Raw genomic sequence first — 17,918 nt, forward strand, 5'->3', positions numbered from 1 at the left:
TTTCAGCTCCCGCTTTCGCCCCTCCCATTCTCTTCTCAATGCACTGATTTTTGCAGTCAATGGATCAACCAAGAAATGAATTTATATGGTGCCATTCCTGAGCTCAGGTCATCCCAAAATGCTTCACAGGCAATTAAGTTTTGTTTTAAGTGCAGTCACTGTTGTAATGATGGGAATGTGGTAGCCAACTTGCACACAGCAAGCTCCCTCAAAGAGCAATGTGATAATGAACAGATTATCTGCTTTAGCGATGTTGGTTGAGGAAAAATATTGACCAGGACACCAGGGAAAACTCCAAGCTCCTCTTCGAAATAGTGCCATGCGATCTTTTATGTCCACCTGAGAGGGCAGACGGGACCTAGGTTTAACGTCTCATCCGAAAGACGGCACCTCCGACAGTGCAGGAGTAGGCCATACGGCCCCTCGAGCCTGCTCCACCATTCAATAAGATCAGAGCTGGTCTTCTACCTCAACTCCACTTTCCCGCCCTAACCCTTGATTCCCTTAGCGCCCAACAACCTATCGATCTCAGTCTTGAATATACTCATCGACTGAGCATCCACAGCTCTCTCGGGTAGAGAATTCCAAAGATCACAGTTAGAATATTGTGTCCAATGAGGGACACCGTTTGTTAAGAGGGATGTCAAGGTCATGGAGAAGGTGCGGAAGAGATTTGCTCGGCTGATTCCCGGGTGTGAGCGGCTTGTTTTATGAGGACAGGCCGGGATATTTCTCACTGGAACAGAGAAGGTCAAGGGGATCTGAAAGAGGGATCTAAACGATCAGGGGTTTGGTAAAGTACAGAGAATCAACGCTTCTCATTGTTTGGTGAGTCAGTAACCGGAGGGCATAAATTAACATCACCACCACAAGAGCAAAGGGAGCGATTTGGAGCGGTTATTATAATGGAGAGGGATGTTGGGATATGGAGGCCGGGATTTTCTGCCTCCACTCGGAGCAGACACCAGCAGCCCACATTGGAAAATTCCTCACCCGTGATTCTCCCATCACAGCTTGGTGCTAAATCAGTCACATCAACAACACAGTCAGTATTTTTGACCCTGGCACCAGTTGAAGTATTGAAGAGTCGCAGCTAATTCTCCCCCATAATCAGACACACAGAGTTCACGTCGGCCTTGACTCACTCAGAGACTATAATAAACGGGCAGTGTTTGCTCAGAAATAAAAGTCATTCTTGGGTCCGAGCAGCAGTTTGGACAGTGCCAAAGTCCATGGTGTTTCTGTGAGGTGAAGGTGGGACCGGAGGGCAGAGTTCGAATCTGCTTCCACTTCAGTGTCACCCTGCTGAAGTAGCACAAGAAGGTTCGGAAAGGATTTACATTATACAGCGCCTTTCACAACCTCAGGACACCCCAAAGCTTCACAGCCAATGAAGTACTTTTGAAGAGTAGTCACTGGCGTAATGTAGGAAACATCATTCACTTTGTGAAGTAGTTTGATACCGGGGCTGAACGAGTTAAAATATGAGGACAGGTTGCTTAGACGAGGTTTGTATTCCCTCAAGTATAGTAATTAAGGGGTGCTGTCATTCAGATAGTTGAGAGGGTAGATAGAGAGGAACTTTCCTCTGGTGGGGGGAGTCCAGAACAAGGGGACATAATCTTGAATTTAGAGCCAGACTGTTCCGGGGTGCTGTCAGGAAGCACTTCTTCACACAAAGGGTTGTGGAAATCTGGAAACCTCTCCCCAAAAACATTATTGAGGCCAAGGGGTCAACTGAACATTTAAAAACTGAGGTTGGTAGATTTTTGTTAGGCAAGGGTATGAAGAGTTATGGAACGAAGACGGGTAGATGGAGTTAAGATAAAGGCCAGCCATGGTCTAATTTAATGGTGGAATAGGTCCAAGGGGCTGAATGGCATCCTCCTCCTGCTCCTATGAGATGCTTTGACTGTGTACAGCAGCGTACATTACTACAACACTCCCCATGTACAGAGAGATGCCTCAGAGCAGTGAGCAGGAGGGAGAGCCGGAAAAGAATTTAAGCGGAGCAAATAACACAGTCTGACAGAAGGAGCTACAGGAGCCTTCTGGAGGGAGGGACGGGAGAAGGTGGACATGCTGAGGGAGAGTGCTACGGAAGGCTGGGTCATGAGAGACTGAAGGAGTGGCTACCAGTGGTGGTACAGAGGCAGCGGAGGGGGAAATGTAGGCTGGAGTGGGAGGATTGGAAGCGGCATGTAGGGACATGAGACGGGAGGAGATTGCAGAGGTGGGAAGGGTGGAGGCCAGGGAGTGCTTTCAAGGTGAAGAAATAAACCTTAAAGTCTGTTCTGTGGAGCTGGAGGAGCCGAAGGGGTTTGGCAAGGACAATGGATGGGGGTGTGAGGGAGGAGGAAGAACACATCGACCAGAGCACAATATCTGTAAGGTTCAAACGTGTTTGTGGTCCAGTAATATTGGGGCAGATTTTCACCTCCACCACCTGAGTGTTCAACATCAACTGGGAGGAGCGCAGGTGAGCAAAACCTGGAGAGGAGGATCACACGTCAGTAACAGAACCTGAGCCATTTCCTTCTATTGAAATCCACCTCCCCCCACCACCTTCCCCGACCAGATTTCCTTTCTGTCCCTCAGCCCAGGTGATACTTAACGTCCAGGAGCTCAGACGGCAATCTAGCCCGTTACGTGAAAGGGAAAAATGGAATCTTACTTCAATATCAGCCAAGGGAAAGGCTCAAGTGTTGATAACGTTTTTTACTCCCTTCTCTTTCCCTTTGTCCTCCCTTCCCTTTCCCATTCCCCACCCTTTCCCATTCCCCAGCCTTTCCCATTCCCCACCCTTTCCTTTCCCTTCTTTCCCCTCCCCTTCCCTATCCCTTCCCTTCCCTTTTCAGGTACAGCTCTAATACTTCACACCCAAATGGCTTTTATGTGTGTCTGGGCCTTGACAACAATGGTCAGTCCATAAGAAATCTGCCCCGAACAAAGACTTTCCAAACATATCTGTAACACAACTTCTCACAGTGTTGTTGTGTATGTACCTTTAAGAGAGAACTGCTTTTATACTGTAGTACCGGCAGTGACCACACCTGTATATTAAGCCGTAGCAGGCTTCTGTACTATCAGCTCCAGCATAACCTCTGTTCAGTAAACACCTGTTATTACCGTTCTCCTGCAGTCCGTGTGTTATTGATACGCGGACACTACAGTGGCGACGAGCAGGTTCAAACTCACCTGCAGTACTGCATCACCTCACGGGGATCCATCCCTGAAAAGAGGCTTCTTGGAGGTCAAAGCCAGAGCAACGGGCGTCGACCGTGGGCAACCGCCCAGTGGTCCATCGGAGTTCAGAGAATCGCAGGGGAAGCTGTGGAGAGCTGGGCTTGGTTCTCCAATCAAGGTGTCCCAGCAAATCGGGCTGGTAGCAGGTAGTGCGCTGACCCTTCCCGGACTGCGGCGGGCTAGAGCTCGATCAAGCAGCTCTGCAAGGGGGCCGAGCAGCGTCATCGGGAAGAAAAAGAGAGAGAGAGGGTGGAGCGCACAGGGCGCGGCCGGTGCTCAAGAGTCGGGCAGCGTTAAAGAAAATAAATAAGGGGAAGGAAAAGAGACACGCAGTGGACAGCGTCGAAGAAGAATAAAACTAAGAAAATTAATTAACAAAAGAGAGACGCGCAGAAAGCCGCGGGGCGCCGTCATTACTAGTTAGAACGCTAGGAGCAGCATTGGCAGCAGTGGGAAGAAGGAAAAGCGCGGGAGGCGCCATTTTAATCCATTGGGGAAGAAGGAAAAGCACGGGAGGTGCCATTTTAAACCGTCCAAGATGCCGAAGAGTGGCAGCATCACTGCTTTCGACAACGAAATAGAAGACTGGACCACGTATGTGGAAAGAATTGAAGTGTACTGCAAGGCAAATGAGGTGGCCGATGAAAAGAAGGCGTCGGTATTATTGAATTTGATGGGCGCGAGAACGTACGGCCTATTGCAGAATTTAATTACCCCAGCTAAACCAATGGAGAAAAGCTTTGAAGAGATTGTCAATATCTTAAAGGAACATCTAAACCCTACACCGCTGCTGATAGCAGAAAGATTCAAGTTCCATGAAAGAAACCAGCACAAAGACGAGAGTAATGCTGACTATCTTACGGAACTATGCAAGTTATCGAAACACTGCCAGTTCAGAGCAGGACTGACAGATACCTTAAGGGATAAGTTTGTCTGCGGGCTCCAGAGTGAAGGAACCCAGAAACGACTACTTTCGGAAAAGGACTTTACGCTAGAAAAGACTTTCAGCGTTGCAGTATCCTACGAAGCAGCAGCACGGGGAGCTGCGGAAATACAACAGAAACCGCAAGAATATGGCACCAATGAAATGGCATATGGAGCAGAAAAGTGCTATCGCTGCGGCAGAACAACCCATGACCAGAAGGATTGCTGGTTTAAGGACAAAGTATGCAGGCAATGTGGAAAAGTGGGACACATAGCACGAGTCTGCAGGTCGGGAAAGAAAACCAACACTAAAAGAACTACTAAGGAAAAGTACAAGAAAGTACAAAAGATGACGGACAGTAGTTCAGAAGATCAGGAGAGTGATAATGACTCCGGGAGCAGGAGACTAAGTTGTCTAAAGTTACACAACGTGATCGCAAAGGAGGATCACCGAACCATTTGGGTCACCCTCATGATAGCAGGGTCCCAAGTAAGGATGGAATTGGAAACAGGATCAGCCCTAACAGTCATGAATCACAGAAATCACAGAAATCACAGAAACCCCACAGTGCAGATAGAGGCCATTTCGGCCCATCGAGCCTGCACCGACACATATCCCACCCGATCCCCGTAACCCCTACACCAACACATATCCCACCCTATCCCCGTAACCCCACGTATTTAATCCCCCTAACACTAAGGGTCAATTTATCATAGCCAATCAACCTAACCCGCACATCTTTGGACTGTGGGAGGAAACCGGAGCACCCAGAGGAAACCCACGCAAACACGGGGAGAATGTGCAAACTCCACACAGACAGACAATCGACGAGACTACAAGTGGCTATTCTCACACATAACCTTGAAGGACACGTCCATTGTCTTGAAGACATATACGGGGCAAAAAGTCTACCCCAGAGGAAAAATAAGGGTGCCCGTTAAATACAACGGCAAGGAAACACAGAAACTGTATCTATATATATTACAAGATGGAGGACCACCAATATTGGGACGTGAATGGATCCAAAAAATACAATTGGATTGGCATTCCATTCAGGCGCCAACTGTGGCTGACAAAAAGGATGACAACGTCACACCTGGACGACTGTCAAAAATTCTAACTGACGCGAAAGAGGTGTTCCAGCAAGGGCTTGGGACTCTAAAAGGCATAATGGCAATGATAAAAATTGAAGACAACGCAAACCCAAAATTTTTTAAGGCCAGACCGTTACCGTATGCGATCCGCCCAGCCGTCGAAGCAGAGCTGGAGAGTCTGGAGCATTCGGGTGTGCTGTCCAAGGTGGACTGGAGCGAGTGGGCCACAGCCATCGTTCCTGTAATGAAGAAATACTTGAGCAGCACGCCTGGGGAACCGAGGAAGGTTCGCATCTGTGGGGACTTTAAGGTAACTGTGAACCCAATCCTTCACACAGTACAATATCCACTTCCGCGGACAGAAGATATTTTCGCCTCACTATCTGGAGGGAAACGCTTTATGAAGATTGATCTGGCCCAATCGTATCTACAAATGGAGGTAGAAGAAGCATCTAGAAAATACCTCACCATAAACACTCACAAAGGTCTTTACCAGTACAACCAACTGGTATTCGGGGTAGCATCAGCTCCGGCTATTTGGCAGAGGGAGATGGAACAAGTCCTGCAAGGGATCCCGGGTACCCAGTGTTATTTGGACGACATCCTGGTTATGGGCGAAAAAGACAGTGAACACCTTGCCAACCTGGAGCAGGTGCTCACTAGATTACAAGAATATGGGCTATGAGCCAACCGCCCCAAATGCGAGTTTTTCAGGAAACAAATCTCGTATTGTGGCCACGTGATTGATGAAGAGGGGTTACATAAGTCCCCAGACAAGATTGAGGCAGTAGTCAAGGCTCCAGCACCGGAAAATGTGTCGCAACTGAGGTCGTTCCTCGGGTTGGTGAACTACTACCATAAGTTCTTGCCAAATTTGTCTACAATTCTGCACCCACTGAACGCCCTGCTGCAAACTGGAGTAGCATGGAAATGGAGTGATGAGTGTAAGCGTGCCTTTCAGAAATGTAATTGCCTAATCACTTCAAAAGAAGTATTGGCCCACCACAATCCAACACTACCGATTCGGTTGGCATGTGATGCGTCTCCCTACAGCATTGGAGCGGTGCTGTCGCACAAATTCCTTGACGGTTCAGAGAGGCCAATAGCCTTTGCGTCACGCTCGTTAACCTCAGCCGAGCGTAACTATGCCCAGATTGACAGGGAGGCCCTCAGCCTGGTGTGGGGGGTGAAGAAGTTCAATCACTATCTGCACGGGCAGAAATTCACCTTACTGACTGATCACCAGCCTCTTGTCTCCATTTGTAACCCCAAGAACGGCGTTCCGGTGATGATGGCACAACGGCTGCAAAGATGGTACCTTTTTCTAGGGGCACATCAATACGACATAGAGTATAAGGGCACGAAACAGCATGGAAACACTGATGGGCTGTCACGCCTGCCGCTGCCTACGGTGGAGGAAGCACCTGCAGTGGACCCTGCTGAGATATTCCATTCGACCACAGTCGAATGTCTACCTGTTACAAACTCAAGTATAGAGAAGGAAACCCGAAATGACCCGACACTCTCTCGGGTCTATGATTTGACGGTGAAGGGATGGCCAGCACATGGCGACTCACTGTTGCCAGCATTCTCGCCAAGGAGAGAACAGCTGTCAGTGTGCCGGGGGACCTTGATGTGTGGATCCCGAGTGGTAATTCCACCCAAGTTGAGAGATAGTGCGCTCAATGAGCTTCATGAGGGTCATCTGGGAGGGGTAAAAATGAAGAGCCTAGCCAGGGCGTTTGTGTGGTGGCCGGAAATCGATAATGAAATCGAGGAAATGACCAAGAGATGCACAGGATGCCAGAAAGTCCAAAACGCTCCACCACAGGCCCCGCTACACCCATGGGAGTGGCCCTCATCTCCTTGGCAACAGGTACACATTGATTTTGCTGGTCCATTTATGGGCTCAATGTTTTTAATCGCCGTGGATGCACATTCGAAATGGCCAGAGGTAATCATAAAATCCTCCAGCAACACGGAGAAAACTATTGCAGTCCTACGGACCATCTTCGCCAGGAATGGCTTGCCCGAACAGATTTGCTCTGACAATGGACCACAGTTTGTGTCCGAGGAATTCCGGAGGTTTTTGAGGAATAATGGGGTAAAGCATTACACATCCGCCCCATATCATCCAGCCACAAATGGATTGGCTGAGAGGTTTGTTCAAACCTTTAAAAAAGCAATAAAGGTGATGTATAACGACCACATACCACTGCAACACAAGGTGGATAATTTCTTGTTTGCTTACCGGAATGCGACACATGCAGTCACCAACCAAGCTCCAGCCATGATGTTCTTTAACCGAAGGTTAAGATGTCACCTGGATTTGCTCAAACCAAACATAAGACGAGATGTTGAGAATAAGCAATTCCAGCGCATCAATGAGAAGCCAACCAGGAGCTTCAAGATAGGGCAACAAGTCTTGGCCCGCGACTACCGAACAGAAAAATGGCAGCCAGGAACGATATGCACACGGCAGGGACCACTAATGTACACAATGGACATTGGAGAGAGCATCGTGAGACGCCATGCTGACCAGATTCTAGAGTCACAGGAACAAGTCAAACCCATACCACGAGCATGCGCACCTGGTGATGAACCCGAAGTACAGATTGCGTCTACCTCAGAATCAGTGGTATTGGAAGCTGACGAACCAACCAATGACAATGAGCCAGAATCGACTCCGCCGCAAGAACAGGATACTCGAGAAAGGCGCTATCCAGACAGGATCAGGAAGCCTCCTCAAAGACTGAATTTATAAATGATTACTTTCAGCTGATGTATATAGTACAAAGAAAATTGTAATTGTAATTAGTTATTATTTAATTGTTAAATGAATGTTATGTACTGTTTATCTAAAAGGGGAGGAATTGTTGTGTATGTACCTTTAAGAGAGAACTGCTTTTATACTGTAGTACCGGCAGTGACCACACCTGTATATTAAGCTGTAGCAGGCTTCTGTACTTTCAGTTCCAGCATACCCTCTGTTCAGTAAACACCTGTTATTACCATTCTCCTGCAGTCCATGTGTTATTGATATGCGGACACTACAAGTGTGCCCTCCCCAGTACAGGGCTCATCCTTACTCTGAATCGCTCACACACCCAAGGCATTGAAATGCTCCAAGCCCAGGGACAGCTCAACACTATCTTGTGATACTATCAGTCTCGGGGTCCCCTCAAATACTGCCCACTGATATAAGCTGTTTGAATTGCTTACCAGAGGAGACTGTGAGCACACAGTAAGCGTTCAGTAAAGCAACAAGCAGCATGTTCTAAAGCCTCCTGGGGCACTGATTAACCAGGAGAGAAGCAGCTGGAACAGTAACTTAATCTCTTGTGCTTTTCAACACCACTCTGGCCTGAAGCTGCTTATTGGTGCTCAGGTGCAGCAGATCCGAGAACCAGATCCAGTGAGACTGAAAGGACTTGTTCTGGTCACTGGTTACCAGGGAGTGGAGTCTGCAGTCCGCCTTTTACAGCAGGGGCTCGTACCCAGGCCCAGCCAGTGATTAACACTTAACCTGCGCCCCTATTTACACCTTCTGTATTTCAATGGTATATTTTCAGCTCCCCCTTTCACCCCGCCCATTCTCTTCTCAATGCACTGATTTTTGCAGTCAATGGATCAACCAAGAAATGAATTTATATGGTGCCATTCCTGACCACAGGTCATCCCAAAATGCTTCACAGGCAATTAAGTTTTGTTTTAAGTGCAGTCACTGTTGTAATGATGGAAACGTGGTAGCCAACTTGCACACAGCAAGCTCCCACAAAGAGCAATGTGATAATGAACAGATTCTCTGCTTTAGTGATGTTGGTTGAGGGATAAATATTGGCCAGGACACCGGGGAAAACTCCAAGCTCTTCTTCAAAATAGTGCCATGCGATCTTTTATGTCCACCTGAGAGGGCAGACGGGACCTAGGTTTAACGTCTCATCCAAAAGACGGCACCTCCGACAGCGCAGGAGTAGGCCATACGGCCCCTCGAGCCTGCTCCGCCATTCAATAAGATCAGAGCTGATCTTCTATCTCAACTCCACTTTCCCGCCCTAACCCTTGATTCCCTTAGCGCCCAACAACCTATCGATCTCAGTCTTGAATATACTCATCGACTGAGCATCCACAGCTCTCTCGGGTAGAGAATTCCAAAGATCACAGTTAGAATATTGTGTCCAATGAGGGACACCGTTTGTTAAGAGGGATGTCAAGGTCATGGAGAAGGTGCGGAAGAGATTTGCTCGGCTGATTCCTGTTATGTATTATGTGTTCTATTGTGTGTTCTCCTCCCACCTGTGGTGGCGCTGTCACAGGAGATAAATGGTTGGGTATTCTCTCGGTTAAGTTTAGCTCCCTTTGTTCGGAACTTGCCAGAACATCCTTTCCTTCCAATAAAGCACTTCATGTTTGAATCTCTGAGTTCTGAGTCCTAAATTGTGTCTAGGTAGAAAGGTACCGACACAACAAGTGGCAACGAGGAGCGGATGAATCTGCTTACATTACGGGTGCAGTGAGTAAACAGAAAATTTAATTTGAAACGTGAGATGGCTACTATATTAGGAAACATCGGTGATTTTGATGAAAATGTGGAGCAATGGAGCGCATATACGGAACGTTTTGACTATTTTGTATTGGCGAATGCGCTGGCAAATGAAAAGGTCGTGCCTACCTTTTTGAGTGTAATCGGGCCGAAGACTTTCAATTTACTTCGCAGCCTCGTGCAGCCAGAAAAGCCAGGAACTAAAACATATAAGCAACTAGTGGAAATTCTTGGAGCACATTTTTCACCAAAACCTCTGGTTATTGCTGACAGATTTAGATTTCACAAACGGAATCAAGAGGAGGGGGAATCAGTGATGATGTTTATTGCTGCTTTAAAAAGGTTGTCGGAACACTGCCAGTTCAAGGAGGTGCTGAATGACACCATTAGAGACAGACTTGTGTGTGGTCTGCAAAATGCAGCCACACTGAAGCGCCTTCTTACTGAGGACAACCTTACTCTTGAAAAGGCCATTGAAGTTAGTGTCTCCATGGAGATGGCGGAAAAGGAGGCTCACCAGTTGAGTTCAACAGGGAGAGTTTACAAGGTGTCGTCTGAGCCTAAAGGTGTGCGGAACGGCACATGTTACCGCTGTGGGAAAACGGGCCATCACACTAATGACTGCCGGTGTACGGAGCTGGAATGCCGAAATTGTGGCAAAAAGGGTTGTAGTGTATGTAACCGTTCCACCTTTAAGAGAACTATTTTAAGGGTTGCACTACTTTATCTTGGCTGCTGTATACTGTAATACCGGTGGAGACCACACCGGTATATAAGTGCTGTGTAATAATTTCTTGGGCAGTTCCGCCCTGACCTTCAACTAGTAAAGACCTGTTAAAGTTTACTCTTGTGGCCTGTGTAGTAATTCTCAATATAACACACAGACTTAACAGTGGCGATGAGTACGATCTTACCCTGCGGCAGAGATACATCCAAGGCAGTTTAACGGGCATCGAGAGGAGGCATCCGCCCTCATCATTCTGCTGAGAGAAGACTCAGGTCTGCAGAGCAAGGGAAGAATTCTGACACGAAGCCTTCCATCAGCAACAGGCAGTGATCATCCCTTCTATCACGGTGGTGGGTAAGCCGATCAGCGACGAGAAGCCAGTCGGAACCGTTGACTGTGAAGTAGGGGAGGGAAAAACGGAGTATATAAGGGCGGAGAACTCGACCACGGCCGGGGAAAAGAGCCGGACAGAAGTCGGGGCCAGAGGCGCTGAGACTGGGGCAGTGTAAGGCACGGGAGCCGCGGTGATTGTAAACGCAGCCGGTGCGAAAGACCGGGCTGCAGGCGGGCTGGGAGACACAACAGCGTCGAGCGAGAGCTCGACCGCGACCGGTGAAAAAGGCTGGGCAGCTACCGAGGCCGCGAGGCACAGCGACCGGGTCAGCGTAAGGCGCGGGAGAAAATAAAATTTAAAAAAAACCGCGGAGAACTCAGCCGCAGCCGGGGGGAAAGGACCGGACTGCAAGAGGGGCTGGGAGGCACGATTGAAAACCGCTGGGGAGGGCGAACGCAGCAATACGGCAACCGCCATTACAGCCAGCGGGGGAGAAAGGTAAATGCGGGAAGCCACCATTTTCGGAGGCGGGGGAAGAAGACAAGCGCGGGAAACCGCCATTTTGTAAAAGAAAAAAAAAGAAAAATAATTCTTTTGTTTCTCAAGAAGATCGCGAGGATGCCTAAGCGTGGTAACATCAACGATTTTGATCCCGATGTTGAAGATTGGGCCACGTATGTAGGACGCATAGAGATATATTGTAAGGCAAATAAAATATCAGATGAAGATAAAGCACTAACCTTACTAAACTCAATGGGTGCGAAGACATACGGGCTATTGAAGCATCTTCTATCACCATCTAAACCGGCGGATCAGACTTTCACTAATATTGTTGCTGTCCTGAAGAATCATTTGAACCCCACACCGCTGATGTTAGCGGAACGATTTAAATTTTAAGCGAGAACGCAACTGAAAGCGGAAAGCAACGCGGAGTATTTAATTGAACTGCGTAAGCTAGCGAAATACTGTCAGTTTGGGGAAAGCCTGACAGAGGCACTGAGAGACAAATTTGTGTGTGGATTGTCGAAAGAAGGAACACAAAAGCGGTTGCTTGAAGAGAATGATCTTACACTTGATAAGGCTGTCACTATTGCAGCATCGCACGAAGCCGCAGCGAGAGGCACCGCGGAAATGCAGCTGAAGGCAGCGGTACTCAGCGTAGATCAAATGGCTTCGGGTACAATGAAATGTTATCGTTGTGGGAAGACAACACACGATCAGAAACAATGCTGGTTTAAAAACCAGGAATGTAGAAAATGTGGCAAGCTTGGTCACATAGCTAAAGTATGCCGGTCAGGAAAGAAGACCAGCAACAAAAAGTCACCACAGGAAAAGTGCAGAAAGGTACATAAGGTGGCTGAGAAGAGTTCGGATGAACAGAATTTGGATTCAGACTCCAACAGCAAGGAACTGGGTAGTCTGAGAATTCACAACGTGAGTAAGGAAGCTGACCGACAAACTATCTGGGTCACACTGCAGATAGCAGGAGTCCAAGTGAAGATGGAATTGGACACCGGATCGGCGCTGACGGTCATGAATAAGCAAGATTACAAAAAGTTATTCAAACATATTCCCCTACGGGATACGGAGATAGTATTGCAGACATACACGGGGCAAAAAGTATACCCCATCAGAAAGATAAAAGTCAAGGTGATACACAAGGGCAAAGAACACCAAGGAATGGACTTATATGTACTACCTGAGGGAGGTCCACCACTTCTGGCACGGGAGTGGATCAGAAAAATAAATATGGACTGGCACTCCCTAAACGCAATAACGGTAGATTCCGGAAACAAAGATGTCAAACCTGAACGATTGTCCAGAATATTGGATGAAGCTAAAGAGGTGTTCCAACAGGGACTGGGAACACTGAGAGGAATTAAGGCAAAAATCAAGATTGCAGAACACGCAAACCCAAAATTTTTCAAAGCCAGACCGGTACCTTATGCGATACGACCTGCTGTGGAAGCTGAGTTGGAAGGGCTTGAACGTCCGGGAGTACTGTCTAAGGTGGACTGGAGTGAGTGGGCCACGCCCATTGTTCCCGTCATGAAGCGTTCATCAAGTAACAAGCCAGGGGAACCGGGGAAGGTCCGCATCTGTGGAGACTTCAAGATCACAGTTAATCCGGTGCTTCACACGGTGCAATATCCGCTTCCGCGGATTGAGGATATCTTTGCTTCATTGTCTGGCGGGAAACACTTCACCAAGATAGACCTGGCGCAAGCGTACTTACAGATGGAAGTTGAGGAAGAGTCGCGCCAGTATCTCACAATCAACACGCACAGAGGCTTGTATCGATATAATAGACTGGTTTTTGGAGTGGCTTCGGCTCCAGCAATTTGGCAGAGGGCCATGGAGCAGGTATTACAGGGAATTCCAAGCACTCAATGTTACTTGGACGGTATCCTGATTACAGGAGATGACGATGAGGAACACCTTGCAAATTTGAAACTGGTGCTCACCAGGTTGAAGGAATATGGCCTTCGAGTTAATCGCCAGAAATGTGAGTTCTTTCAGAAACAGATCTCGTACTGTGGTCATGTCATTGACCAGGAGGGGCTGCACAAGTCACCTGACAAGATCGAAGCTGTTGTGAAGGCTCCCGCTCCGGAAAATGTATCCCAGTTGAGGTCGTTCCTAGGGTTGATTAACTATTACCATAAGTTTCTGCCAAATCTATCCACGGTGCTGCACCCGCTGAATGCTCTTTTGCAGAAAGAAGTACCATGGAAGTGGAGCGAGGACTGTAAGAAGGCCTTTCACAGAAGCAAGGCATTGATCACCTCAGAGGAAGTGTTGGCTCACTTCAACCCAATGCTACCTATTCGTTTAGCTTGTGATGCTTCTCCTTATGGTATTGGAGCAGTACTCTCACACAAGTTGCCAAATGGCTCGGAAAGGCCAGTCGCATTTGCATCCCGATCATTGACCTCCGCTGAGCGCAACTATGCTCAGGTAGATAGGGAGGCTCTCAGCCTGGTGTGGGGAGTAACGAAGTTTAACCATTACCTGCAGGGCCGGAAGTTTACACTGCTGACAGACCACCAGCCGTTGGTATCCATATTCAACCCTAAAAAGGGCGTTTCCATTATGACAGCGCAAAGGCTACAGAGGTGGTCCCTCTTCCTAGGGGCACACCAATATGACATAGAATACAAAGGATCAAAACAGCATGGGAATGCTGACGGTTTATCGCGCCTACCGTTGCCAATGGTAGAAGAGGCGCCTACAGTGGACCCAGTGGAGATGTTCCACTCAACCATAGTGGAATGTCTACCGCTAACAAATTCTACGATCGAAAAGGAAACAAGAAATGGCCCGACTCTCTCACGAGTCTACGATTTAACGGTGAAGGGATGGCCAGCACATGGCGAACCACTGTTGCCAGCATTCTTGCAAAGAAGAGAACAGCTGTCAGTGTGCCGAGGAACTTTGATGTGTGGATCCAGAGTGGTGATTCCACCCAAACTCCAGCATAAAGTGCTAAAGGAGCTTCACGAGGGGCATCTGGGTGGAGTGAAAATGAAGAACCTAGCCAGAGCATTTGTGTGGTGGCCAGGTATCGATGGAGACATCGAAGAAATAACCAAGAGCTGTCTAGGATGCCAGAAGATCCAAAACGCCCCACCACAAGCTCCTCTACATCCATGGGAGTGGCCCTCATCTCCATGGCAAAGGGTACATATCGACTTTGTTGGTCCATTTATGGACTCAATGTTCTTAATCGCAGTGGATGCACACTCCAAGTGGACGGAAGTAATAAAGATGTCCTCCACCACCACGGAAAAAAACATCACAGTATTAAGGACCATATTTGCCAGGAATGGGCTGCCGGAACAGATCTGTTCTGATAATGGACCGCAATTTGTGTCCGAAGAATTCAGGAAGTTCTTAAAAAACAATGGGGTTAAGCACTACACGTCCGCCCCATACCATCCTGCCACCAATGGATTAGCTGAAAGGTTTGTCCAGACCTTCAAGAAGGCCATAAAGGCCATGGGTAATGAAGACATAAATCTACAACATAAGGTAGATAACTTCTTGTTGGCGTACAGGAATGCAACACATGCGGTTACAAACCAAACTCCCGCCATGATGTTTTTCAATAGAAGACTAAGATGCCGGCTGGATTTGATCAAGCCAAACATCAGAAGGGACGTAGAGAACCGGCAATTTCAAGGCATGAATGAAAGGCCAACTAGAACCTTCCAGATAGGTCAACAAGTTTTGGCCCGGGACTACCGTACCGAGAAATGGCAGCCTGGAACTATTTGCAAACGACTAGGACCGCTGATGTATACCGTGGACATTGGTGAAAGCATAATAAGGCGCCATGTTGACCAGATCATAGAGTCATCCGAAAAGGGACAACCTACTCCACAACTCTATACGCCTAATGATGAAGCAGAGATACCCATAGTATCTACCTCCGATCCGGTGATACTGGAATCAGATGAACCCGACACTGGCATTCAAGCCGAATCGACCTTGCCAAAAGAACCTACTACACCACCGAAAACTACTACACCACCGAGGCGTTATCCGGACCGAGTCAGGAAGCCTCCAGAGAGACTGAATCTGTGAACTGTTTTACATAAAGTTGTATATATGTTATGATGTTATGTTTAATGGGGAATATATACTGTTAAGCTAAAAAGGGAGGATTGTAGTGTATGTAACCGTTCCACCTCTAAGAGAACTATTTTAAGGGTTGCACTACTTTATCTTGGCTGCTGTATACTGTAATACCGGTGGTGACCACACCGGTATATAAGTGCTGTGTAATAATTTCTTGGGCAGTTCCGCCCTGACCTTCAACTAGTAAAGACCTTGTAGTGGCGCTTCTTAGTTTCCAAACAGGCAGCCACTGAGCTGTGGGGTTTTTAACAACGAGTAGACGCGTGTCGAAATAAAACGTTCCCAAACGTAGCTTTGTCTTTTAAACTGTTTACTATAACACTTAACAAACGGAATTACAAAGCAAACACGTATAAACGAATACGGTCAAAAACTGTACTGCTCCAAACCTCACAGCTTCTGCCTCCTTCAACCACGTGCAGTTTAAACTGTAAAATGGCTGCACCCATGTGTGGCTTAGGGACTGTTCCATTGTGGCAAGAATGAAGGGGGTGTCTCGGACTATACTACTGGAGCAAGAAAATAGGGGGTTTCTTAATACGATAAGTCGGTCAGGTAAATTAACTGTATTATGCCATTTAACCACTATTTTAAAGTATTTTCTTAAGCTTTTATGGCTCTTACATTCCGGCCCCTAATTGACTAGGCACATGAAGCATATCAATTACTCAAACATTAAGAGTCATAAACTAATGAGTTCAACATATTTACAATATAAGTGTCCACTTTTTTCGTTTGGGAACCTTTCACGCTGCTTCTTGTAGCAGGCAGAGCTTTGTGATCGGTCTTTCCAGGGTACTGGTCTTGGTTTGCAAACAAACGCGACGAACGACGCCTCTGGAGTCTGGCATGGTCTTAATTATTTTTCCCATCAACCAAGAATTTCTAGGGGCTGAATCATCCACAATTAAGACAATGTCTCCGACAATGAAGTTCCTCTTTATTTTGGACCATTTTTGACGCTCCTGTAGCAGAGATAAGTATTCTCTTGTCCATCTGGTCCAGAAAAGGTCTGACATATACTGAACTTGCCTCCACTTCCGATGGGCATACAGATCTTCCTTTTTGAAGACTCCCGGGGGCATGGCTGGCTGTGTTTTCAACAACAACAGGTGGTTCGGAGTCAGGGCTTCGAGGTCATTGGGATCATCTGATGTCTTAGTTATCGGTCGGTCATTAATGATGGCTTCGACCTCGCACAGAACGGTTTGGAGTCCCTCGTCGTCAAGCGCTTGCTGCTTCAGTACAGAACTGAGTAGTTTTCTTACGGTGCGTATCTGTCTTTCCCAGACACCTCTGTGGTGGGATGCAGCCGGAGGATTGAAGATCCACTTAATTCCTGTTTGCATCATGGCTTCCTGTATTTTAAGCTGATTCCAACCTTCAATAGCTTCCCGTAGTTCTCTCTCCGCTCCGACGAAATTAGTGCCATTATCAGAACGCATAATGGACACCTGTCCTCTTCTACAGACAAAGCGCTGCAAGGTGTTAATACAGGAATCAGTGTCAAGCGTGTGTGCCACCTCAATATGAACAGCTCTGATGGTCAAACAAGTGAAAAGCACACCATATCTCTTGACAAGGCTCCGTCCTCGCTTTACCTCGAAAGGCCCGAAATAGTCCACCCCTACGTTTGTAAATGGGGGCTTGTCTGGTAACAAACGGTCTTCAGGCAGGTCTGCCATTTTCTGCTCCCCAGCTCTAGCGTGTAACCATCTGCAAACAATGCATTCAGAGAGTATTTTTCTTATTACGGAATTAGCTCCTGGAATCCAGTATCTTTGTCTTAGCTTCGCAAGCACGTGATTCCTCCCACTGTGTCCAATACTCTGGTGTATATGCTGAAGAATGAGGGCAGCAACCCGGAGGTCCTTCGAAAGGATAGCAGGATGCTTGGCCTCCACTGGCATAGCAGATTTGTTTAGTCTCCCTCCCACCCTCAGTACTCCATCTTGCAGTGTAGGGTCCAGCTTGTAGATATGACTACCTTTCTTGATTGGGGTATTTCGCTGTAGAGCTTCGATTTCTTCTGGGTATCTTTGTCTTTGACTGAAGCGAACTATCTCCTTCTCAGCCTTGGCCAAATCCTCCACGGTCAATGAATTCTTGCCCAATGTGGTCTTGTGATGATGCGTATACTGCTGTAGAAGCATTCTCTGCTTATCAGAGTTACTTTCAGACTGACTGATAGTGGCTCGGTGCTCTTTTCTCTTACCGCTCAGGTGTAGCAGCAACTCTTTCAACCTTAGAAACCATGCAACTGCTTTCCTCAACTGGTGCCATCCTGAGAAATGGTTAACAAGCTTGTTCACTGTGTCAAAGTTCTCTTTCGTATTTATGAGATTTACTGTGACTGATCTCTTGACTTCGACGTCATCTTCAGCAATCTGACTTGGCATATCTGGTCT

This window comes from Somniosus microcephalus, unplaced genomic scaffold, assembly GCF_052327205.1.
Source record: "Somniosus microcephalus isolate GS21.2 unplaced genomic scaffold, FLI_Smic_1.0 unresolved_chr1, whole genome shotgun sequence".
In the NCBI taxonomy this organism is placed as follows: Eukaryota; Metazoa; Chordata; class Chondrichthyes; order Squaliformes; family Somniosidae; genus Somniosus; species Somniosus microcephalus.